The 21,251-nt window shown below is 37.0% G+C and overlaps 1 protein-coding gene across 1 annotated transcript in view; it reads left to right on the top strand.

The window, feature by feature from the left end:
- The window catches only part of rxfp1 (relaxin family peptide receptor 1), a 134,431-nt gene that overhangs the window by 961 nt on the left and 112,219 nt on the right, over positions 1-21,251 (top strand). The gene's annotated exons all lie outside the window — the stretch shown is intronic.

Here is a 21,251-nt window from a genome sequence, read left to right as displayed (position 1 = left end):
AAAATTGCTTTCTGGTCTTTTTCAGTGTCCAGTAAACAGTTCAGCTGAATGGGATACGGAAAGCTTAAGTGTGTATTGCAAGAGCAAATATTACATTTTTATTTATAGCTGTAAGGAAAATACCCATTGGGTGGCAGATATCTTTAAGTCATTAATTGGTGAGGCTGGGGGGTTAAACAGTAGTTGAAACCAGCTATCATTTTGGACATGACAGTGTTTAATATACTGACCCAATCATTTACTGTGCCTCCTTAAAGAACAATGTTATGTGGGTTTAGGCTATAGAATAGTTAGTTAGATATACCCTTACCACTGGAGAGAACAGATTTTGTTCTGTATTTCTTAACTTTAACACTTTCATTTATTACTGACTTTTCCAAACTACGGGTATGGGACCTGTAATCCAGAATGCTCAGGACCTGGGACTTTCCAAATAAGGGGTCTTCCATAATTTGGATCTCCATACTTTAAGTGTGCTGAAAAATAATTTAAACATGAAATTCACCCAACAGGATTGTTTTGCTTTAATATGGATAAATTATCTTATTTGGGACCAAGTACAGTGTACTGTTTTGCTATTTCAGAGAAAAAGGAAATCAGTTTTCAAATGAGAGATGACCTTCCTGTAATTCAGAGCTTTTTGTATAACGGGTTTCCATATAACAGATACCATAGGTATACCATAAGGTTTTGTGAAAGAGAGGCACAGAATAGCATGCTCATGGGTTACATAAAATAGGTTCTTGTTTTGTGTGCCAATCATCCTTTTAACTGCAGGATATTAGGATGATTAATATTATTGGTTGTGATAAGTACAGATTTAGTGACGGTACATTTGGTAAAAAGTGCTTTTTAATGAGAACTCCTAAATCCAGTCTAACAGACACATTACTACATTGTAAAATGACTTAAGACTTTTATAAGGGAAAAAACAAGAATACGTTGTATGTAGCTACTTTCGTAGACAAATTGGACACTGGGCACTATGAGGACTGGCTGTACCTTTCTGTAATGTTTAATCATGTACCGCTCTGCTAAATAGAGTGTTTCTCCGCAAGTGAATTTCCCACACACCATGAGGGGAGCAATGTTATTTACTTACATGTAGCCAGCACTATGAATCATGTTCTGGCCTAAACTTATGGAAAGGTGATCAATCTCCTGGGGAACAAACACACGGTCTGCAGACTTTCTGTGATTTTACCTTAATAGGACTACTTAATAAACTGGGATTATAACACAGAGGGTTATTTCTTTGAAATTCAGCAAGTATAGTTAATGTCTTCTCTTTGATTGATATGTTGCTATTTAGATGCTCACCTTTGCCACATTCCTGTATAAAAGCATCTGCTGTATTGCTTCCCATTACCTGTGTACAACATACAAATGCACATAAATATATTTCATTAGCATTTCTATTCCCTATTCTGAATTTCCTATTCTGAGACTCGAAAAAGTGGAAATAAAGCATTTGCTTTTAAAGATGAACCAAGCACTACAAACTAGAATCTACTGTATGTTCACAATCAAGAAAATAAGCCACAAATATTCAGTACAGATATGGGACCTGTTATCCAGAATGCTCAGGGCCTGGGGTTTCACAAATAAGTATTTCCATAATTTGGATCACCTCCTTAAGTTTGCTAAAAATTAATTTAGGCATTGATTAAAGCCAATATGATTGGTTTTCCACCAATGGAATAAGTATATCTTAGTTAGGATCAAGTACAAGGTACTGTTATATTAAAACAGGATTATTTTTTTAAAAAAAAACCTGTTATCCAGAAAGCTCCAAATTACGGAATGCCTGTCTCCCATAGACTCCATTTTAATCAAATAATTCAGAATTTTAAAACGGATTTCCTTTTTCTCTGTAGTAATAAAACTGTACCTTGTTATTGATCCCAACTAAGATATAAATAATCCTTATTGGAGGCAAAACAATCCCATAGGGTTTAATTAATATTTTATTGATTCTTTAGTAGACTTAAGGTATGGAGATCCAAATTATGGAAAGACCCCTTATCCGGAATACCCTTGGTCCCGAGCATTCTGGATAACAGGTCCTATACCTGTATTTGAAAATAATTAATAAAAAAAAAAATAGAGTCTATGGCCTTCACGTAATTCAGAGCTTTCAGGATAGCAAGTTTCTGGAATATTGCATCCCCATACCTGTATTAATATGTAAAAACATATTGTATAACATGAAGTGATTAGATGAGCTGTTTTGCTACTTTTGACTTTAAAGTTCTTGTACTGATTGATATTATTTATATATATTGATCACAATTTCTCTAATATGGATGTAATTGTGCATTTAAAGCCTAGATTGTATGAAACTACTAAATATAAATATATGTTTTAACAGATTGTGCAGCTCTTGGTAGAATGTGATGGAATACAGATATGTGCAGTAAAATTTTATAGCACTGATTTGCATTGCTGTATATTACGGTAAAGAATGTGTTTGGTTTCAGCATACTATAACAGAGCATAAATAATCATTTGGGTGACAGTATTTCTGATGGAGCAGTTCCTGATTATTTTCTACATTGCTGTTTCCTGTCATTTAGTGTTGAAAGAATAGCCTTAGAACTAACAAAATTGTTGTGTTGTTTCCCATTTGTATTGATATAGTGGATAATGTATTATAATTATTGAAGGAAACTCCTTAGCATAGAGAAACATTTAGAAGTAACAGGATTGAAAGCTAACTGTGATTTAAAACACCATGGGTGTTAGACAATTAAATTGGGACTGTCACTGTTGCTGAAGGCAGTTGTAGTTTACTAACAGATGGAGGGATGTGGGCACATTGTGGTTTTAGGGAGAAAATAAATGAAAGTTTGCTGCTTATTAGAAATACTTTATTAATGCATGCAACTGCAAGATTCCCTCTGGTGTGATGAAGCTAATTATAGGGATGCTAACATTAAAATAAAATGTTTTTCGCCTGAAAACAATGTAAACATTATGTAAAGTAGTGTAATTTTGTGTAAAATAATGTACTTGCTATAAAAGCAAGAATTTGCTAGAAAATGTATGTGAATTTGTTATACTGGAGTGTGGCAAACCATTCTGTTGCGTTCTGCAATCTGCAGCTGCCAAGATTGAAAAACAAACTGCTATTTAGTTTTTAAGGTTACTTACCATAGCAACCTCATAGCAGTTTGGAAATCAGAATGGGAAATGAATAGAGTAGAGATTCTGAATATAAAGATAAGCAAAGAAAAATAATAGTAGTAAAACTGAAGCTTCATAATTGATCCATTTTTTTTGCCAGGGCTAGTGACCCCCAACAACCAAATAGATAAACAGATAAAACAGATTAAAAAAATAATAAAATGAAATAATAAAAAAAAAAATTGAAGACCAGTAAAAAAATGTACTTAGTACAGACATTGAGAAAGGTTTGGTATAGAAACATCTGTCATATAACCAATCACCTTGTGGTTTATTCACACCCCATGGATTGGGAGCAGATGCTCTTTATGGAGAGATTTACCTCTACCAGTATAATCATTATATTAATCATTACATCAATACACATACATTCTAAAGGTCAGAGATGTTTCCCAGTCAGGATACAATATTAACGTTTCACTGTACAATTTAAGTACAATATTATCATGGTTTATATAATACTTATATAATACTTTTTTGCTTGTAATTTTGAAATTCAATGTAGAATTGACTTGCACAGCACAATAAGAGGTGCTTATCTCACAGAGCATACACTGGCCAATGTTTAATAGAGTGTTCCATCCAATTGCTGAGTGGCTGTGCATCTAAGCAATTTAACCATGTACATGGGTGATTCGAGAATCTCAAAGGAAAGTGAGCAGGAAGCATTTCCAGGTCAGCATAAATGCATAAATGAGACCTTTTTAATAAGCACTTCAAAAACATCAGGTGCTTATTGGCTAATTTCCATTCTAGAAACGTGTCCTTTCAGCAGTAGTCCATCATATACCCCCAGACCGTCCTAACCCAACCAGTTCATCGCCCATTCACCTCCTCTCTACTTTTCATTACCTTACAATAATCTGTTGTCCCCTTACTATCATCTGACTGTTTGTATTTATATTGTGGTTTATGTGTCTGTAATTCTGTAGTCATTGAGCAGTTCTGTGGTCATGTATGTAATATTCAGTACTATGTTTGCTATTATTCCTTACTATACAGGTATGGGTTCTGTTATCCGTAAACCCATTATCCAGAAAGCTCCGAATTTCAAGAAGGCCATCTCCCATAGGCACCATTTTAATTAAATAATTACATTTTTAAAAACTGTAAATTGTACTTGGCCCTTAAGTAATTTATCCTTACTGGAGGCAAAACAATCCTTTTGGGTGTATTTAATGTTTAAATGATTTCTTGGTGACCCAAATTACGGAAAGATCCCATATGCAGAAAACCCCAGGTCTAGAGAATATTAGATAACAGGTCCTATAACTGGTATAAGGATTTTGTTTACTGTAAGTGTAAATGGAAACTATATTTAAAATAATCATTTCAACGTCCCAGTGTTATTACCTTTAGCCTGTTTTTACTTGTGAGTACAATATATATATTCTTTGTAATATATAAGTGACATCCTGGCTGTAAAATGCCAAATTTTATTCACATATGGGTGGCAGATCACAATGTGCACCGAGGCTGCACGTGCTCCCTCCCCAGTGAGAGAGAAAGAAGCACTACTTCAGACAATGGATTTGGTTGCCCCAACTGTGAATTCAACACCCATTATTTATTTTATTCGAAAATTTGAGGAACATTATCATGGGTCAGGTTACAACTTTGCCACAATACCAGTGATAGTATTGTAAATGCATTAATGAATATGAACTCAACATGCTATGCTTTTAGAGTAAACTATTGCTATAGCAGGAAATTCCCAATGAAAATAATTGTAGGTATACTCTACAGGCATGTTTAAATGTGAAAATCCTGTAATATCTGTAAGTGCTAATGTTATCTGTTTAAGTGTAAATGTACACTTGTGTATCTGTAAGTACACCAACATGCTATGAGCCAGAAACACACATTCTGGACCAACTGTCCAAGAGCGTTATAAGGCATTCTAATTAATCTAAACCTAGAGTATAATCTAAAATCTGCATATGTGCATATGAACTTTTTAGAAAAGTTCAAGATTGTAGTTTCTCATGGATTTTTGTCAATGTGGTTATCATTAACTTTAGCAGATTACTAATTTGCTTTAGAAGTTTTGAGATAATTATTTAGATGCTTGCAGGAGATGCTTGGACAGCAAAGATTGATAGCAGTAGTAGTATAATATTGCAGTATAAGTCTTTCTTATAGTAGGGAGAATAAAGAACATAATTTGTCTCCGTACACTACCATATCCTTTTTACCCAGGGAGAAAGCTATTATCTATTGCCAATGCATTTTTGAGCAGAAAAAGACCTGTTCAATATCACTCTTGGTTGACGTCACCAATAAAACACTTTAATTACTTACTACCATGGCGTAAGGCTACAAAATGATAGCAAAACTAGTAGAAATAACAGCCATGCTATCTCAAAGGTAAAAATACCACTCGTATGTGGATGTTTTATAGATTTTTTAATACAAGTTACATTTTACATCTTTAGAGTGATGGTTTTAATTGTCTTGAGAAACAGAGCCAGCAAATGCCTACATTTTGTTTAAATGCCCCTCACACATCACTGCTTATGGCTGTGTGCTCACTTGCGTGATATTTCCCAGAAATCCATATTCTGTACCTATTATCTGCTTTAAAAATATTTGTTATAAAAGTTTAATTGGTGTCTTACAATATGGGTTTATTTAAAAAGGCAGGGGTGACCCCAGATTTATTGCCATTCATTACCCACAGCTGAACAAGTCATTCACCATATTGAATGTATATGACCTCCGGAAGCTGTAAATCCTTCTTATGTTTCATGACTTTGCCATGTTTGATTTTATTCACTGTCTATTTATGCCATGGAAAATAGGGTGTATATAGGAAATAGCTGAGACAATAAAATTTTGAAATGTCTTTTTATGCAAATCATTGTACTATGTGTAATTGCTTTGAACGTTAATAATATGGTACATAAAGCACATGTTGGAACCCAGCACATCAAAGAGATAGATTACTATATCTATGTAGGTGTTTGTACTGTAGGAACCATTTTATTTGAAAGCTCAGGGAACATTTCTCTCCTTTATGGATATGTACCTGAGGGTATACATCAAAACAAAATGTACAGGTTATGTTTACTTTCTTGGGAAGTATTTGTATAAAGTAGCGATGATCTCCCCTCTGGCAAAGCTGCGCCTTTGAGATATCCTTCCAGTGACCCCTCTGTTTCATGATGTACCCTGCTTTGAGAAACTGAATGGAGCTATATAAATAGACTCTGGAACACACTGTATGTTTGGCATGGGTAAAGCTAATATAGAAAGATGTTGCCTTTAATATTTCCTTCTAATGAAAAATATCCATGCCCTACTCTCTCATAAGTAGTCCCTGTATTTCTTAGGCAGAACATAAAGCATGAATGCCAACGTTTCGCATGCTTAGGACATTCCTGCTCTGCATATTTATACATTGTATATACTATAAGAAAATGGACCTAAAAAACGGATCAGTTTTGTCTTATTAATAGGGTTTTCCTGTAGAGAGAATGGCACAGCTGGGGCAAGCTATACAGTATACCAACTCCAACTTTCTACTGTATGTGTAAATAGAAATATACAAAAATGAAATGTTTTGTGCTTTGCAGTCTTGTTTTAACAAGTTTTAAAAAGAAGGAAAAACTTAAAGCCATCTCTATCAAAGAGTTAAATGAATATCCTCCACAAACCTAGCCTCCTAAACTCTTTTTTTTTATATCCTCTGGTGACATAGTTTAAAAAAAGTAATTTAAAAACAATATAGAAATAACAAACAAAAACAGAAACAGAAAATGACAAATTTATGTTGCTCAGCCATGACCACTTGGTAAGGCACACAAGGACCCATAGCGTATGTAAGTATATACACCCTTTTATGTTAGCAAACGTATTCATTTTTCCTTGCTATTTGCTATTCTAAACATCCGCAGTAGTTTATTTGTATTATATGTTCCATATGAGCTGTAATGTGCTCTGATCTGAAGTATGCATTGTGTATTCTTAATGGACCATCAGAAATAACAAGGGCCTGTAAACCAGCTACACACAAGATTAGCCTTGGAGCCAAAGTCTGAAATCCAGCTTGGGTACAGAAGCACTGGAAATGTGTAACTGAGAGGCCCCTTGTGAGAATTGTGTGGATTTATGCAATTAAAAGGAGTTTGATATATGTGAAGTGATTCATTTATGAATCTGCAGTAAGTCTGTCAGTTCTTCCACTATGTTCTGCTGTTATCATGATATCATGAACAGAGTTGATGCTAAAGTGGATGCATCCCTTTCCTACCCATTCCCAGATCCTAACCATGGTCAGGACAAAAGATTTACTTTCATAGGAGTTTAGAAGCTGTGTGAAGAATATCTTAATGAAGGTGCTACTGAATACTGTGTCTAGTACTAGGTTCTAGGACTTTTTTTTACATAACCTCCTAAGTTTACCTTTCGCTCCTCACATGAGCATATCCTGTGGTGTAAGCTTTGGCCAGGTTAATAAACAGCTAGTTGGGCAAATTGGATTGATTTGACCATTAGCACCATAAGGTGAAGACTAGCCTATGAGAAATGCTACATATAAAAAGGCAACAGAAGCATCATGGTCTATGAGGCAGGGACCCTGGAGACTGCTTGTAGGACTGCACTCCTTTAGTGAGCAGAAGAGCACTGCCATAACTGGTCTTTACCAACGCCCTTTAGGGGCCCCAGAACTTTCTATTGCGAAGCCAACAGAGAACCTGAACACTGCTGATTTAAATTCAAAGTGTTGTACAGGAAAGGGTTAATCAGAAGTGTGGTCAAATCAGGCAAGGAGTCAGGGCAGGCAGCATACAATCAGAGTCAGGAATGGGCAGAAGTCAATAACCAGGAGACCAGAAACAACAATAAGAACAGGAACTGTGTAAAACCAAGCCAGCTTGGGTAAGGAATACTTGATGAATTAGTCCTTATAAATTCAAATTCACGTCAATGTGCACCGCTGAGGAATGATGTTACAGCGTGTCGGCACGTGTTTGTGCAAATGATTCTGGGGAGCATCAAGCCGAGAGAGAAAGGTGTCAGATTCCCTGGGAGCCTTACAGGATGGCAGCTTAAAACACTCACTTTAGCATTTCTGAGTAGATGTCTGTTACCACTAATGTACTTCAGGTGTAAGGGATAATTTTCCTCCACACCAGCAGACACCAGGTTTTTTTTCCCCAAATTTCTGCAACATTGTGGCCACTAGGGGCAGCTGAGCCTGATGCAATTGTGTTTGCTAATTCTTTTGTGCCTGTTGACACAGGCCAGTATGGGAGCCATGGAGCTAGAACCTGGTTAGGAGGTGGTAGTAACTTAAAGGTTCCCACAGTGGCCTGTGCTGTTGCATCGAAAGAATAAGGCAAACACATTGCTCTCATGGCAAATGATGGAAATTAACCCAACCAGTTACAATTACTTGCAAGTGCAACTGTGTTAATGCAAGGAGCGCATATTGACACAGGTACCTTTAATGAATGGGATTTTTAATACAACTGACTATGGTGTTATAAGTAAATGACTCCTAAAGAGTTGTGACTTATATGGGAATTGGTAACAGGCAGAAAGGGGAACTTTGACCATTTGAGAACTAGAAAAAAGATTCCTCCATATAGGCATAAATAGTGGCAGTAATTGAAACATAAGGCTAATGCCACATGTTGCGTATTCTTGACAAACTAAAAAACGCTTGCTAAGAATACACCCCTATGGTTGAAAAAACTTCTACTTGTGCCTGCACCAGGAGGCAATGAATACGCTCAGGTACAGGCAATTGTACTGTATTTCTGCCTGAAAATGCTTACGTATGCAGTTTCAAGCATAGGGGAGTATTCTCCGCAAGCGGTTTTCGGCTTGCAGAGAATACTACGTGTGGCATGAGCCTTAGCTTTGCTGAGACAGGGACTGGTGTGAATGATGTATAATCTCTGTAAAGTGCTACAGAATATAGGGGATGTAAAGGAAGATAATAATAACTTTGAAGAACAAAGACAAAGACACAAAAATAAGCTTTTACTGAAGAAAGAATCTTTGCTACTACTCAGAGTGCAAACACATATCCACGCATGTTACAGACTGTGATCCTCTTTAATACTGATTTTTAAGTTGATGCTTTCATGTATCCTTGATTGCCTTATTAGTGATTCATGCCTTATTAATAAGTCAATATGATACAGAAGGTTTATTCCCCTCCTGAGACATAAGTGCAGATAAAAAAAACCCTCAATCCTCTGCAGAATTAATGACCTAAAGGTCACACTGTTTTAAATTTGCATTTAATTGGGGTTACCAAGGTTATGCCAAATAACTAATTTAGGCTGGACAAAAATGAATGAATGCCTCTTCCTATTGTACTTATATTAAACTTTAATAAATGCATTTACATACAGTGTATTACCTTTGATTTTCACCCACATTGTATATCTTCCCTCTCTTGAAGTGGCACCTTTTAAATCCTTGCTTCTTTTTCTCAGACCCTGCTGTAGAGCATGCACTTTGCTACTCTGTCTCCCTGTCAGTCTGGTTTGTTACTCATTTATGTACTGGGGCATTTGCTGTGTGTGTGTGCAGTATTTGTAATGATCTTCAGACAACATTGCACAATGGCTGACTGCAGTTCAAGCTAAATTCAAGCTAAAATCCCAACAAAACATCTTAATCTATAGACTTCCATAATAAGTAACCACCCCTGCAGCATTTTGCTTCCTGCTAGGCTCAAGTCATAAAGAAATTTCTGATATTTCTGAGCAGACTACCTTTTACTAGGTACAGTTCCCAGTCAACACTACCCAACTTTACCTGTACTAAAGAGAGTCACAGCTGCAAATGAAGCATTTTTCTTTTATATTCAAGTTTTCTGTGGTTAGAACGTCTTGATGCCATTTGTGTTATTTAGTCGTTTGTTATTGTTTCCTTTGTTTACAAAGATTATTAAGGGGATTGTCTACATGCCCTTCTGGGCTTACAATACAAGTCGGTGATCCCCAACCAGTAACTTGGAAGACACAACCCCTTGGATGTTGCTCCCAGTGGCCTCAAAGCAGGTGCTTATTTTTGAATTCCTGACTTGGGGCAAGTTTTGGTTGCATAAAACCAGGTGTACAGAGCCTCCTGTAGGCTGCCAGTCAACATAGGGGCTACCAAATAGCCAAAAACAGCCTTTATTTGGTACCCCAGAATTTTTTTTATACTTGTGTTGCTCCCCAAATCTTTTTACATATAAATGTGGTCTAGAGCAGGGATCCCCAACCAGTGGCTCACCGGCAACATTTTGCTCACCAACCCCTTGGATGTTGCCGGTGAGCCACTGGTTGGGGATCCCTGCTCTAGACCACATTTATATGTAAAAAGATTTGGGGAGCAACACAAGTATATGTGTATGGTATGAAGACCATGGGGCTGATTCACTAAAGGCCGGAAAAATGAGTGATATTTATAGCATGCGTTAAAAATATATTTTGAGAATTAATTATCAATTCACTAAAAGGACACTTGTCTGAATTAAGAAGCAATGTTATTGTCGTTATTTATCTGGCGATAACATATTTTTAAGCATTATTTTAAAGCATGCAATATTCTTATGCGTAATTTTGTAGCACACGAAATTAGCGTACACTATTACGCAAATAACCGTTACTTTCTGAACTACCGTTCTGAAAATTATCATTTCCCTGAAAACTGGAGGATGCATCACTCTAGGACGATCACATACTTGAAAACATCCGACTGCAAACTCCATCTTGTCACCACAGACAATCACCAGCTGCAATTTTGTTTAGTAACGCCTACTTCTGGGAGCCGTTAAGTTTCACAGTAATTATTGCCAGATTTTATGCTTTTAACACTTCAAATATGTGTGTGAATTATGCGTTAGTATTATTTCTATTCGATAATTACCTCAATGCGATGGAAATAACGGTTTGCGATAATCAGGATTTTTGCGCATGTGATATGAGTAGTAATGCATGCGAAATGACTTTGATGAATCGGTACTTAACTATTGAACACTTTTTAACGCATAAAACTATGCGTTAAGCATTAACCTTTAGTGAATCAGCCCCCATGTGTACTGGCAAACAGAGCCTTCTGGAGCCTACCAGTCAGCATGGGGCTACCAAATAACCAATCACATAACTCCTTATTGGTCACCCCATAGAAACTTTTTAAATGCTTGTGTTGCTCCTAAACTCTTTTTTATATTTAAATGTTACTCACTGGTACAAAAAGGTTGGGGACCCATGCTCTAGATGCAACATGACAGGCAGTTGGCACAGGGATCATTCCAGGAAACACTGCCTCAATGAAATGTAGTTTATTGACTAAACAAGAAAGCCACTTTATAATTGAACTATATGCTGAAGGTCAATAGCTAAACTTAGTTTTAAATCATTTTTAATGCTGTTCATTTAACATAATTGTATTTTGTTGTGATGGAACTCACTCCAAAGAGACAGCAATTCTATTTTTTTAACATCTGTAATAGACAGTTCATTACCTACTTCCTATTTTTTAAAATGCTTTGTACCTGTTTATGCTATTTTCTTGAATGCCCAGATCCTATGATGCCTAGAGTTTGCTGTGTTTTTTTTTGTACAGTTAGTTTTGTTTTCAAAGAAAGTGATTAGGACATTAATTGCATATAGCTCTGAGTGTTCCAACTTCCCTTGTGGCTGCCAGAAATAGGGATAATTTGAGTTAGAATGGTCTCTTCACCTGCTATTTTGTAGATAACAAGCTATGTAATACTAAGCAGTGCCATCTTTACATAACAATCCACATTAAAAATACATTATAAAAACTTACACTCAGACACATTTATTTCATTGGGTGTCAGTTTTTCTGAAAAAGTCATGGACACCATAACTTAACTAGCCATAATTAAGGATAAAGAACACAAATCTGAATCATGTTGTGGAATATGGGCCACAAGATTAATTTCCATGTCCCAATTTAATGTAAATGCATGGACACTACACAGCATGATATGAAGACTTGCTGGTTTCTGAAAATTATTCAGTACATATATTAAAGCAAGATCTGTTTTTATTACACGGCTTCACTGTTTCCCTGGGAACTGTCCTGTCACATATCTGGCAGTCACTCCATGCATAAAGCTGAACTGTCACTCCTTACCCACGATTGTGTATTCAGTCACATTTCCGCATAGCACTAAAAACATTCTGATTTTTTTTAAACTATTACTAAACTCATTTTCACCATGAATGTCAAGTCATTCATTAAAAGATCTGAATTGAAAATGCACGAAAGAATTAAAATGCAAAATGAAAACAAAGAGAACACAATAACCACAAATTTGTAGTGGTTTTCACATTTTTGCACAAATCTTCATGGACTTTCAAAGGAAAAAATACCTTTAAAACACGAATTAGAGATAAATGTTAGATTGTTACAACTTGAAAAACTCCTATTGACATGATCTTGACAGGGTTTATATTAGCATTTTTCCATGGTTTTGTGCTTAATAAATCAAGAAAAATTTGTGGGGGGTTTTTTTACACAAAAAAACATGAATCATGAAAAAAATAAAATACAAATGTTAGTAAATCTGTCTCTAAATGTCATAGGGTATTTATTCATTAACGAGTGGAAACCCATGTAAAGGATACATGTCTGAAAATAACATTGATGCAGACACATCAATAGTTTTAATTGTTTTTAATTCAATATATCTGGATCACTGCATATACAACTCATTTTTAGTATATAGAATAAAATATACATTTCAGTTAAGGTCCCTAGATGCTTCATTTTAGGGGATTGCTAACGTATAAATTTGCTGACCATTTGCAGCTTCACTTCAAGTATCGTGTAAACACGATACTTTAGATGATACACACATGATTTGTCAATAGTGCTATTACTAGTAAGGTTTGTTTATATGATCTATATTCATTTGTCACCTGATATTAGCACTGCTTGAGACCTTTTATTACCACTGGCAAAGAAGTCCTCCAGAGACGTGCTTGCTGTCAGAAGTGTGGCTACCTTAACTTTAATGATATTCAGTTATTGTGGGGCTGAGGGAATGACACTTTAAAAGGAGCCAGGGCATTGAGTTAAAGAGAGTGCAGTTTATGTATATTTGGAATGAATCTTAGAACTGAACTATAAGAGTGTAAAAGGATAACAGGGTTTAAATAAACAGCAGTGGAAAAGAATCATCATAGTCAGGGGTTTGGTTGAATGGGACAGTGTAAGGAGCATTCAGATTAAATATTGTATGGAGGGCAAGAATATATCTTTATATGAACAACAAAGGTTTCATATATGGTAAAATATGTCATAATACTACTGCACTTTTGCACCATTATTGTAAAAAAGTTCCTTAATAAGACTAAAGGCTGACATTATGAGTCCTGTATGCATAGAACATAACAGAAATTAGAATGCAATAGTCAAATAGGGCATATTCTCCACCGAAGAAGTGCTGTACCTTTTACTTAAATAAAAAAGACTGACAGCACTTGTACTTGAGTTGTTAAGTCCAGAAACTCATTCTTTGTTGGTTTGAATGGATGTTATACTGTATGTATGCTTTCTACCTCATCCCTTTGAAATTGAACACTTTAAATCCGGGGTGGGCAAACTACGGCCCGCGGGCCACATCCGGCCCCACGCGAGACTTGGTGTCATTGGCGGGCCGGAATTAACCAGACTAAGGGGGCGCAACGCTGGCCTGGCCCTGCCCGCCCTGGCCCGGTCTGGCCCGGGGGTAAGTAAATGTGGCCCGTGAGCCAAAAAGTTTGCCCACCCCTGCTTTAAATCAACATACAAAACTATAGGAGGATTTTATAAGTCCATATTAAAGGTATAGGGTATGCTTTTGGTGGTATACTGTTAAACCTTCTGGCATGACACATGTTAAAGAGCCTTCAGTGGCTGATAATCATGATTGTGAAAGTTTTACTTTAAGTGCAATTTTATGTGCAGTAAAGGACAATATACAGTACAGTACTTGGAGGATGTCTTATATTTCCTCATTTAGGTTCCCTTGTCTGATAAATAGTGTTCTGGATGCTGCTCTGAATATGGACCTGCAGTTGAGCCAGGTGAAGTGTACTGAGCAGCGCTAGAATACTGTAACTAATCTTGGGTAGTTAAGTGATGTTTGCATTTCTAAAAGATTCAGTTATTTAACTTTCATATTGCTCAATGCACTTACAGCTTATGAAGAGAAATATTTTTTCTGCCAAGGTTTGAATATTAAATTCACTCTATTATATTATGCACTACTGTGGCTGTTTATTATGTGTCACCATCAAAAGCAATTACGCAACAAAAACATGGTTTATTAGCAGATAATTAACTGACCAGATTCTCTATAGTGTTTAACTTTTCTCTTTGCAGGCATTTTTGTTAAATATAACTCAACATAATCTAAGTCTTGCAGGTCTAGCTTTTATGGTTTTCAATATATTTAAAAATTGTATTTTAAAAGATATCTTTAAAGTATTTAACATAAGTATAAATCTTGTTTAGGAGACATTTGGACAGAAAATAGTTTTAAATCCAAGTTTCAGTTATCATGCAATGAATCATCAATCCTCTGTGCAGACATTGTTTAGAAACATGTTTTTTTATTAATTGTGAGGCAGGACACACCATTTGCATTAATGATTACGGTACTAAGGGAAAGTGAACTTGATTTCATGTGAACATAGGCTTCCAACAGTAAAGGGGAAGGGGGTGTACTTGCCTGCTCCCCCCCCCCCCCCCCAGAGTTTTACCCTCAAACAGTGCAAGAATATGTGCCCTAGGTTTATTTTTCCTTTTAAAGGAAAAGTAACACCAACATTTTTTAAGTAAAAAACCTATACTACCCTGCACCAATAACTGCCCTATCCTGCAAACCACTTAGTATTTTAAATGCTTTAATAGAAAATACCTGCTAAAACTTGGCTTCCTGTCAATTGAACTACGGCGATAAAGCGAAGGAAGGAGTTGCATCCACTATGCGACGATTGATTGAGCCTAGCTTGACTCCTTCCTATACAGAAAGAAGGTTAGGCTTGATCAAGCGATCGTCGCATAGTGGATGCAACTCCATCCTTCTCCTTATCACCGTGGTTCAATTGACAGGAAACCAAGTTTTAGCAGGTATTTTCTATTAAAGCATTTAAAATACTAAGTGGTTTGCAGGATGTATGTATGTATGTATATCTTTATTTATAAAGCGCTACTTATGTACGCAGCGCTGTACAGTAGAATACATTAATACAAACAGGGTGTTAATAAGATAATAGATAAATACAAAGTATCACAATAAATACAGATAAATACAGCTGCAATAAGTTAAAAGTAGAGGACACAAGAGGAAGGAGGTCCCTGCCCCGTAGAGCTTACAATCTATATAGGAGGGTAACTAACAGACACAAATAGACAAATAAAAAAGTGCTGTAGGTCACAGTGGGTGACAGTACAATATAAGTGCCAGTTCCCAGATTAGGTGCTGGGATAGGGCAGTTATTGGTGCAGGGTAGAATAGCTTTTTTACTTAAAAAAAATTAGTGTTACATTTCCTTTAAATAGCCCCAAGGGAGCTCTAGGCACTGGCACCAGGTTGTACAGTGCACATATGCATAATAAGAGAGTCTCCAGGCTTGTTTGCTCATTTTACGCATGCACTTGATGTAGGTGCGGTGGAGGTGTATCTCAAGTCTCATTCATAAGTTGTGGCCCTTGCTCAATATGAGCTTGCATGTACACCAAAATGGAGATCCCTTCCTGTGCAGGCAAAGGACATATTTAGTGTAAAAATTTAGTGCGCAGAAAACATTCAGTGACGTCATACGGAGCAAATGCACATGAGCAGGTAGAAATCAGAGGCTTCAGGATAGCATTTGCACGTTACTTATGGCAGCTGTGTATGACATTACTTCTGGTCACAGGTAAAATTTTTAGCTGCACCCTCTTTAAAAGTTGACAGCTATTATTGTGGCCTCTCCACAAATCCGGGCCTGGTTCTGGGCACATGCCCATGTATCTCTCTGCTATTAGCATAAAGCTTTGTCTTGGACAATTAACCCGTTTGCTGCAAGAACCTTATGGGGTCCTTTCTTTATTATTTTAGCACACAGCATAAGTGAGTTTAGTTGCACTACATCTCCCACATGATCCTTCCACATAGCGAAGGCCCATCCTGCATGTCCAATGTACCCCATTCTCTATAGCCATTCTAGCAGGTTATTGTCTGTTTTACAGCCAAAAAGGGGTTATATATGTATTTAGGTATAGTTTTTCCATAGGAGGCCATGACTTCTTTTGAGACCCAAGACCACAGTAAATGGAATTATTTTGTTCTTTACTGTATATTTGCTGCTTCTAAAGATAATAAAATCTGTATTATGTTTTCCCTTCTCCCTAAAAATGAAATGAAACGTTCAGTGGCTTTTTTTCATCGTTACTATTATGTGTAGGCCGGGGCACAGAGAACACAGGGGAAATTATTGATCCTGGGCACCCATAAATAACAGGACTGGATAGAACCTTTCTTTTCCACATAATATCATCTATTATTGTGTTTTATATAGTGCAACACATTTCTATGATTTATTCTCTCTAATTAAATAATACCTCATAGTTACAGAGTTATGGAAGCTGTGAATTTCTGGGATTTGCCAATAAATTATTTTTCAACAAACCTGACATTTCTTTAGTACCTGTATAAAGGCTTTGTCTAGAAAAAGCATAACATTCAACTACCTCAAGGTCCTGTTTGCCAAAAATTTGCAAAATTCTTTGAAGTCAATGGGTGACAATTTTATTTACCGCGCAACATTATTTTACAGCCATTGGAGACTATGGGCATAACCTGGCAAAAAAAATTTCTCATGACTAGTCACAGGGATCGATCTGTGGTAAAACTACTACGTTATATTACATATTTTTTGTTTACCTTGGTGCATAAGTGATGATAAAAAATGTTTGGCCTTTATTGGCATATCAAGCAGATAAATAGCACAAGGGGACAGATTACTCAGCACAGCATTTACTATTAAAGGTACAGGACCTGTTATCCAGAATGCTTGGGACTTAGGGCTATCCAGATAAGGCATCTTTCAGTAATATGGATCTCTTCTAAAAAATCATTGAAACATTAAATAAACCCAATAGGATTGTTTTGCTTCCAGTTAGGCTTAATTATACCTTAACTTGGGATCACGTACAAGATACTGCTTTATTATTACAGAGAAAAATCATTTAAAAAAAATGTCAGTTATTTGGTGCCTGTGGTTAGGAGGAGCCCCCTCCTAATATTGTGTACTTTGTTTGAGTGCAAAGGTACACACATTTATACCATTAGCTGCCACAGAAAACAACAGCATATAATTAGTATACAGTTTTAGTTAAAAAAAATTCACAGCTGTAGAATTCAGTATATAATACAGTGTGTGGTGTTGAGATGTCATATACACCATTTAGTATTTCCATGCTGCCACTTAGAAACCAAAACAGAAATGTATAACAAGCAACAGAAATTGGAATGGAAAAAGTATGATGAAATATTAAAAAGTTGATGTATTATGTATCACCCACTGGGTACTTTAATTACCACCAGTCCTGGAAGATGTTTAGTGGGAGCATGTCAGAATTAAGGAGCAGTAGAAGAGCACATATTCCAGATAACCCACCTGCTATGCTGAATATGCCACCCAGTGTTTCTGGAAATCAAATGTAGGTCTCTGTTCATAAACATCTCCATTTAGTCTCCGGTATAGTTTGATGCTTGATCCATGGGTAGATTACATGACAAGGGGTTGGCACAAGTGGGCCTGGACTAGCAATCTGTGGATTCTGGCAAATGCTATAAAATGCTGTAGGGATCCCCAAAGATGGGCCCCTTAGGATGGATACCCCTAGAGTAGACCCCAGAGGGCAGTATTATGGTATTGGGACACATAAGGGTTGGTTCACTAAAGTGCATTAAAACGAGCCCTATTTATAGCATGCATCTTAACGCACGATTCACTAAAAGGATATTTGCGTTAATTTAGACGTGATGCTGTATGCGTTATTTAAGTCGCCAAGACTATTTTCGTGCTGTACTTGATGCAACGCACGCTAATTAATGCAGTGCGCTACTTTTTGCGCGCGCGCCATATTAGCCATACACATCATTCATTTGTAAAACTACTTTTTTTGAAAATGACCATTTCCCTGCAAACTGGAGGCTGCATCACTCTAGGGCCAACACAGACTTGAATAAATCCCACTGCAAAGTCCATATTGTGTTGCCAAAAGCTCATTAACTGTACTTTTCTATAATTACCGCCTGCTCCAAGTAGGTGTTCATTTTCGCATAGCCTAATGCGATATTCAGCGCGTCTAAGAGTTTGTGAATCATGCGTTAGTATTATTTCTGTGCGAGAATTAACGCAATGCGGCAAAATTAACGCATGCGGTTACGCGCTATTTAACACACGCGACATGCGACTTCACGCATGCGATAATACTTTAGCAAATTGCGCGGTTTTTTGCGCATCAATTTTAACGCGTTATCGCACTTTAGTGAATCAACCCTATAGAGTGGTCTGGGAGGTTAAGAGTTAAAAAGGAGTTTCCCTACAATTCAAGCAGCAGCCACTGGGTGGTGTGTTAAGGTATAAGAAGGGAAGGCTTCCTGGTTCAGTAGGTTTTCAGCCTGGGAGCTCCCTCTGTTATAAGGCAAAAGTTACACTATTACTGGATCCCCTTGCTTGAAACCCGAAACAAAGTAGCAAGTCTGACTCCTTGTCAGCAGGATAGCTGCTAGGCTGATTTGGAAACAATTGTAACAACACACACCGGGGGGGGGGGGGGGGGAGCTCCTTAAAGGGTTAAACCTGACTGTGCTATGCTTGCACTGTCCCTGCAGCTACAAGCCGGCTCGATTTTTAACCCGTGTACTGATGGATCATCTCATATTGTCTACCCAGGCGCGCTGATCAGGGAACTTATATGAACGACACTACAAATATGTGTGTTGCAAGCAAGTTCAACTTTATTCTTGTTTTGTTATTACTTATATAGTAGATAGATAAAGACATTCCATTATGATGACGTGAGGGGCCTATTCATGTAATATTAAGCAGGTTTCATACATCAACAGGATTTTACCTTGAAGATGTAGTGCAACTGACCTTCGTGGCGCAAACAAAATTGTGCAGGCTCAGCATTCAGCAATTTAACCCTTATCAGCTCCCAAGGAGGATCACTTGGCAGGAGTACCGTGGGTAGCCCAAGGAGAGAGGTTCTCTAAGAGAGGAGTAAGGAGAAGTGTGTCCTGATTCCTGTATCTCACCCCTGGGTGCTGTCTGTCCTCAATAAAGTACTTTCACCTGGTTCAACATAACAACCAGTGTTCTGTCTCTAACAACTGAAGGATCCTCAACTGCTCGGTAAGCAAGGACCCCAAAGGGGGGCAAAGGGTGCCAGGAGTTGTCAGGAGTCCCGGAGTAAGGGGCACCATACAGTAACAGTTCCCAGGGGGGAGAGTCTAATTTAAGATATACCTGCCCTGGGTGTAGGCACGCCATTAATATATTACCTGTTCCCCCAAAGTAAGCTGGGGCTCACGGCTCCTGTTGCACCAACAGCATAACAAATAGCAGCACTGTTACAAAAGTGGGCTACAATGCCATAGGCAGTCACTACTTATTGGGCTGGTAGGGGGCTGTTTGGGCCTCTGTGTACTTAAAATGCCAGGGCCTATTTTGATTCCCAGTATGGACCTGAACACAAGAACTTTGCTCACCGCAGAGCTGTGCCCCCTTTCTTATACACAGTGTACATTATCACAAGATAGTACAGGTTAAGAAAATTCAGAGATAGGGGAAAGATCAATAGCTAATTTATTTTGTACTAACACTGATTTGTTTATAACAACCAAAGTGTTTTCTCTTGACATAAATTTGTATTGCTTTTAGTTTTTCTCTTGGTTATTGGTTTTCTTATAGTGTGTAAATCTTCCACTAACCCTTCTATCGTATTGTTCTGTATTTGATCAATGTAACACGATATAAGATAAATTGAGAGTAGCTTCATACAGATAAAACTGAAATAACTGAAACCTCATTTGTAAAACCATGTAGTAATTTATCTGATGGTGTATTCAGCTTATGTCTCATGATATTTTCCTTTAAATTGATTTTGGTGGCTTGATTGTTGTGGTTGTGTTGTCCTGTGTTTGTTTTTTAATCTAACAATATGAAGGCCAAGTAGACACCTGCAGTTAACAGGATTTCTTTGAAATTGTCATGCAAAGGTTTTTGTTCTGAATTCCATGGGAGCAAATCATTCAGACCTTAGAGGCAGATTTATCAAAATAAAAATTTAATACATACAAATCTTTGCCATGTTTTAATCATTCTTATGGGATATGTAGAAGTGTATTTATCAATGGGTACCAAATGTTAGGCCTTTCCATCTCTTTTAAAGGAATACTGTCATGAGAAAACATGTTTTTGTTTTTTTTAAATGCATCAGTTAAATCAGTTAATAGTGCTGCCTCAGCAGAACTCTGCACTGAAATCTGTTTTAAAAGATCAAACAATTTTTTTTTATATTTCATTTCTAAGATTGGGGCTTGAGTTGTTGTTTCCCAAGTGTCCCCAGCAATGTTACTTGTGCTCTGATAAACTTCAGTCACACTTTACTGCTGCGCTGCAAGTTGGAGTGATATCACCCCCTCCCAGCAGCCGATCAGCAGAACAGTGGGAAAGGAGCAAGATAGCAGCTCCCTGACACCTGTATTGCTAAAAATGCTCCTCTTCCCAACCAATTGATAGATATGATAACCCAGTAGGACTGTTTGCCACAAACATTTAAACATTAAATAAACCCAATAGGACTGTTTTGTCATGGATTCATACAGCTTAGTAAGGATCATATAGATATATGGATATATAGATATAGGATCTCTTTTTAAATGTTGCTGCATGAATCCATAGTGATCCAAACCTATTCAGTTTTATTAATGTTTAAATGCTTTTTTAATGAACATAAGATATATTGATGCAAATTACGGAGAGATAACTTATCCATAAAACCACAGGCCACCAGCATTCTGAATAATAGGTTCCATACCT

This window comes from Xenopus tropicalis, chromosome 1 (assembly GCF_000004195.4).
Source record: "Xenopus tropicalis strain Nigerian chromosome 1, UCB_Xtro_10.0, whole genome shotgun sequence".
NCBI lineage: Eukaryota > Metazoa > Chordata > Amphibia > Anura > Pipidae > Xenopus > Xenopus tropicalis.
Note: the sequence above shows the minus strand (reverse complement) of the source record. Positions and strands in the feature narration are given on the sequence as shown.